Genomic DNA, 6,137 nt, shown 5'->3' with positions numbered 1-6,137 from the left:
AGATATGGCCCTGTTTTTACCTAGTGCTGACTTTTACTAATTTTGGGTTGATTGCTATGCAATATCTAGAGCCCCCCTCTAGATATGGCCCTGTTTTTACCTAGCGTTGACTTGCTAATTTTGGGTTGATTGCTATGCAATATCGAGAGCCCCCCTCATGGAATGCACCTTATGGGCTGGTAGAGTACCATATGAAGTTTCCTGTATGTATTTCATTGGACTTAACTCAACCCCTAGAGCATGTAGAAACCTCCCTACAAAACTACCTTGTTTTTGAGCCGTTTTTGAGATTTGCCATGTTTCTTTTAATACCATCAAACCCATGAACTCTCCCATATTTGGCCATATCAAATCCATCATTTGTGTCATGTTTTACATCTCTGTATGAGTGTACCACATCATTCACACCCTCGTCAAGCATGCTTTACCATACCTTGACCTTGCAACTAGTTTGTCAACTTGTCTTGCATACCATGCTAATCCTTCATCAAACATCACATCCTGAGTTATATATAGCTTCTTTTGCTTTGGATTATATGTCTGAAAGGCTTTGTCTCCTCACTCACACCAATGAATATGGATTTCATAGCTTTGGCTTTTGTAGCTTTGACCTTACCTCTTCAGGGACATGCACATAACATACACAACCAAATATCTTCAAGGACATATACGTAACATAAACAACAAAATATATTCAAGTTGCTCAAATCTAGTTTCTATCTAGTGTAAGTTTTCTTTGGTGTCGCATCTCCAACCATATGAGTCAGAGCTTTATTGATTAGAAACACAACATATGTGCATTCCTCAATCCAATATAAGTTAGTCATATTCATCTCATTAAGCATATGTGCATGGCTCAACCCAATAGAAGTTAGGCATATTCATCTCATTAAGCATGGCTCTAACTATCTCTGCAATATGTCTATTTGCAACCGCATTCATTTGTAGTGTATATCTTGTAGCCAACTATTGATATATGCCATGTTCTCACAAATAAGCATTAAAATCAAGTGATAGATACTCACCACCACCATCCATTCTTAAACACTTTACTCTCAAACTGCTTGATTATCAACCAAATCAAGAAACTATTTAAACTTATCCAATGCTTCTTTGATGAAGTATATCCATGTCTTTTGTTTACAATCATCAACAAAGATTATATAATATCTGGTCCCACCTATGAATGATAGCCTCTTTTGTTGGACCCCATATATCAGAATGCACACAAGCTCCAAAGGCAAGTGCTTCAACTGACCTTGCTTACTAAATCCGAGCCTTCGATGCCATACATCAAACTTTGACATACTCTTTGCTTGTGTGCCCACATATTCTCACAGCACTTTATATTACATGCATCCAAAGTAAACATCCGCCCTTCTCTTCTCCCTCTTTCTATGAACTTATTTTTTGCTTTGAAAAAATCATAAACAAAATAGCCCATTGCATCAAATATTAGTCTCATGTCTTGCTCAACCATTTGTCCAACTTATAGCAAGTTATTTGTAATACCTGGAACATATAATAGATTATCCTATTTGGTGTCTACAATTGTATCGGTATGTCACCCAGACGAGTCATGGGATGAGTTATCATCCCCCAGTAGTGGGGGATATCAATGAGGGAGCTTGGTGGAGGGATCTTTAGAGGGAGCTTTTCTTGGCTACCTCTGTTTCTCTACTTTGAACACTCTCTCTAAATCTCCCCACCACCATCTCCTCCCACCACCTCCTAGCCTAGCCTAACTACTCCCCTTCAACCTAGCTCCTCTCTTTCTCTCTCTATCTATTACCATCTCTCTCTCTCTCTCTCTATATATATATATATATATATATATGTATATGTATATATATATATATATATGTATATGTATATATATATATATATATATATATATATGTATATGTATATATATATATCTCTTGTCTCGCTCTCCATTCACTCTTTTTCTCTTTGTCTCTCTCTTTGAAAGCTCTCCCTTCTCTCTCTCTCTTCTAGCACACTCTCTTTTCTCTCTCCTACCATCTCTTTTTCTCTCTCCCTTCGCTCCCTTCTCTCTTATCTCTCTCTCTCTCTCTCTCTCTCTCTATATATATATATATATATATATATATATATATATATTTCACTCACACTATCTACTACCATCTCTATATCTCTCTTTCTCTCTCCTACCATCTCTCTCTATCTCTCTTTGTCTCTCTCCTACCATCTCTCTCTCTCTCTCTCTCTCTCTCTCTCTCTCTGACTCTCGCTTTACTCTTTTATCTCTCTATGTCTCTCTCTTGAACACTCTCCATTCTCTCTCTTCCCCTCGTCTCTCTCCTTCCATCTCTCTCCCATTTCTATATCTTTCTTCTCTCTCTCTCTCTCTCTCTCTCTCTCTCTCTCTATATATATATATATATATATATATATATATATATATATATATATATATATATATATATCGGTCCTCTCTCTCTCTCTCCCCCCCTCCTCTCTCTCTCTCTCTCTCTCTCTCTCTCTCTCTCTCTCTCTCTCTCTCTCTCATTCAAGTCCCACTGTTGGTCGTATATGCCCTCGTGTTGTTGCATTCTACCGACGTTAATATCTCTCTCTCTCTCTCTCTCTCTCTCTCTCTTGTCTCAATGTCCCTTCTTTCTTTTCTCTCTATGTCTCTCTCTTCTCTCATTATCCCTTCTCTCTCTCTCTCTCTCTCTCTCTCTCTCTCTCTCTCTCTCTCTCTCTCTCTCTCTCTCTCTTTGATCAACATATTATGTTCGTTTATGTAGACAAGTTATGTATGATGTTTGTTCTTGTTACAATTTTGATTTTTTACCCTCGTCAAGAGACCACATTATTTTGGCAAAGAAAACTCATTTAAATGATTTTCACATTTAAGAGGACAAAGACAGAGTAAGCATCTAAGAGTGATCAATACCATTATTACAAAAACCACATGAATGGACACTAATACACAAGAGAGATAAAGGGATAGTGTTCATGATACCACTGAATTTGAGAGAGATCAAGACAAAGAAAAGGAATTTCACTTACACATTTTTTTTTAGAATGCTTCCAAATTTTAATTAAGTAAAAATTATCTTACAAAATTTGTTTAGAGTAAATTTAACTACTTCATCTAGATCTACACAAATTACACGTAATTCTCTTGAACGAGCTTCCTGTGCAAAATCTCCACCACGAGTGTATAGGTCAAGCACTAAATTCGATTCTCTTATGAAGGTATTTAGAATTAATGTCCATAGCTCTCCACCTCGTTGCATCCCTCCTACAAATATCGCCATTATGTTAGCATGAATGTTAGCCATAGGCTAGCTTGAGCCACGGGCCAATGTCAACCAATGCTGTAGCTGTAGAGTCGCATGTCAACACCACCAACTATCAGGGCCTAGGCCCGCCTACTTTATTGCAGGAAACAACGCTTCCTTAAACACTCATCCGGCACATCTTATCATCAGAACTAGTAGATATTGTAAGAAGGCACTAAAAAAGGATGAATCCGTAGCCTTGCAAAGGCTGGTTGTCAATTGTATCATTTTTATTTTGGATTGATATAAGCAAGATCATCCCCTTTTTGCTTTCTCTCTCTCTCTCGTGTACATTCATCTTCTTGCTATATTTCTATATAATTTAGTTCTGCTGCATATGTTATAGTCATCTATGGTAACATATCGTATTTCTAATTGCTTTATCAAGCAAAGAGCTCGGTAGTGTTCAGTAATCTGTGTATTGTGTTTATTGGGTTAGATTTGCAATGTTCTGGTGTATATTACATGCATAACCAATGAATCTCAGTAGATTGCAGTGGGAATAAGTGGTCATATTCCCTCGCCAACACTGTGGCGACCACGATGCTTTTTTGCACCTTTTATTATTGCCTTTTCGCTTGCTGCCTGATGCCATCCTGTTTGAATCTCTTCCCCTTGTTTTCAAACTTGTCTCTCATGTCAGCACGTGAAAGGCGCTATTTGGAGCGCAACCAAGCTAGGCATTTCTTATTTGGAAATCTTGAAAACCAACCTGCTGTATATCTGATCCAGAACAATCCCCATCCCACTCAGAAGAAGAACCACTCACCCTTACTTCCCCAACCTCACCAACATTGTTCATAGCCCCACCACTAGCACCGCCTCTGCAACCTCGCCCCCTTCGTTACCACAATATGTTTTCCCGAGTAGCTGTCAATGTTAAGTATCCCAATTTTTTTAAAAAATCTTCAGATGATGTAGATGCTCACATCCTGATGTTTGACACTGCTTGGCGTGTCAATGTACCTAGTCCAGTTGATCCAGCAACTCAAAAAAGCTGCCTTTGTTCCCACACTCCAGAAGAGTGCTGCTCTTTGGGTTGCTCAGTATAAGTATTCTCATTTTTCCACTTATGATGCCATCCGAGATGCATTCCTTCAATGCTTTAGAGAAGACAAAACATCTGTGCATGTGCTAGATAAGATGTGCAGAATGAACCATAAGAGAATGACAGTAGAAGATTATGCTGCAAAATTTTGAAAACTTATCCGAAGGCTAGATGTAGTTAATTGGTCAGCAGAGGAAGTTCTCAACTCTTATTTCGTGAAGGGCCTCAACAAGCAACTCAAGTGCTCCGTTGTGCTCGTGTTGACCTAGCTACAATTACCATGGACGAGCTTGTAGATTCCACTCTCAGAGCAGAGAGGGTGTTGGTAGGCCCGAGAAAAAGCAAGGAAAAATCCAAGAGTAAAAGGAAGAGGAGGATGATTCTGATGATTCCACAACCAATGAGGAATTGGAGGAGGAGGAGGAGGAAGGTCACAAAACTAGGTCCAAGAGCAAGAAGGCAGGAAGACAGCTAAGGAACTAGATGCAGCCAAGGCTCAGTTCGCTACTTAGTTCGCTAGTGAAGATGTGAAGCCCACTCCTTCCATCCGGTAGACATCTGGTGTGTGTGAAGTGTCACAATTATGGACATGGAGCTGATGAATGTGGCCTCAATGAACTCTGGTGTGCATTTGTAGGATGGCCACCCATACAACAGAAGCCTGTTACTACAATGGCAGGAGAGTCGCAACCTGTTATGGGCTACCATACCTCCAAGAGGGAACTCAATGCATTCATCTTTGGAAAGAGCAATAGAACACAACTGTCGTAGGGCACTTACCAATGCTTTGAACTTGTGTCCCTTGAGGTCTCCAAGCTCCACCTCCACACTCTCACCGTAGAGTCGCTTGTACCACCACATAAGGCAATCACTCTCTCTCACTCCTCAACACAAGCATGCAACATAAGGCAAACACAAGCTCCACCTCCACACTCTCACCGTAGAGTCGCTCGTACCACCACATAAGGCAATCACTCTCTCTCACTCCTCAACACAAGCATGCAACATAAGGCAAACACTCTCTCTCACTCCTCAACACAAGCATTTAAGTATAGAAGAGGCACAAGTGCTAGAATGCTCTCTCTCAAGACAAAAGCAAGAGCTCTCAATAGCACAAAGGGGGATTGTCTCCATTCATTATGAGAAAATGCCTTATATTCAATTGGCCCTTATTCACACTTGGGAACCCAAATCTTACTTAACTAAGGCCTTGGGTGGCCAATATCTCATAATGTACAACTTTTATAGTGCCTTTGCATGACACTTATTAATGTCCTAAAATGGAGGATCATATTTGTTAATCCAAAATGGGATTAACATCCCCCCTACCTGATGTAGCTTTTGTCCTCAGAACTTGTTACCGAGGTTGAAAGACCTTGTTGTTGCCGAACTCATGAGACGATAGAAGTTTTGGTATGGCTGAAGCTTTTTCAAGGTTCTTCGGAATGCAGCGTGTTATCTCTAGAACCCAGTGTCGACCATATCCTCGAAATGTGACATGAATATATTATGGTAGACACCTTAGGCGATGATAATATAACATCATGCCTCTGTCACTTGGTCCTTGATTCATGTCGAACTGTAGCTGATCAGCACCATATCCATTATATCTTTCTTTGGGTTGATCTATCAAGACCACAAGCAGTTTTAGGAATCGAACACTGGCTACAATTATCGGGTCCGAGATACGGTGCCATGCATGTATCCAATTCAGCATTTGCTTTCTTTTCTCTCCTTTATTTGTAAATGATGCCGACATGAATATAGGGAAGTTG

This window comes from Cibotium barometz, chromosome 20 (assembly GCF_041138505.1).
Source record: "Cibotium barometz isolate CiBa-2024 chromosome 20, ASM4113850v1, whole genome shotgun sequence".
Classification (NCBI taxonomy): domain Eukaryota; kingdom Viridiplantae; phylum Streptophyta; class Polypodiopsida; order Cyatheales; family Cibotiaceae; genus Cibotium; species Cibotium barometz.
The sequence above is the reverse complement of the archived record's forward strand: the minus strand, read 5'-3'. Positions refer to the sequence as shown.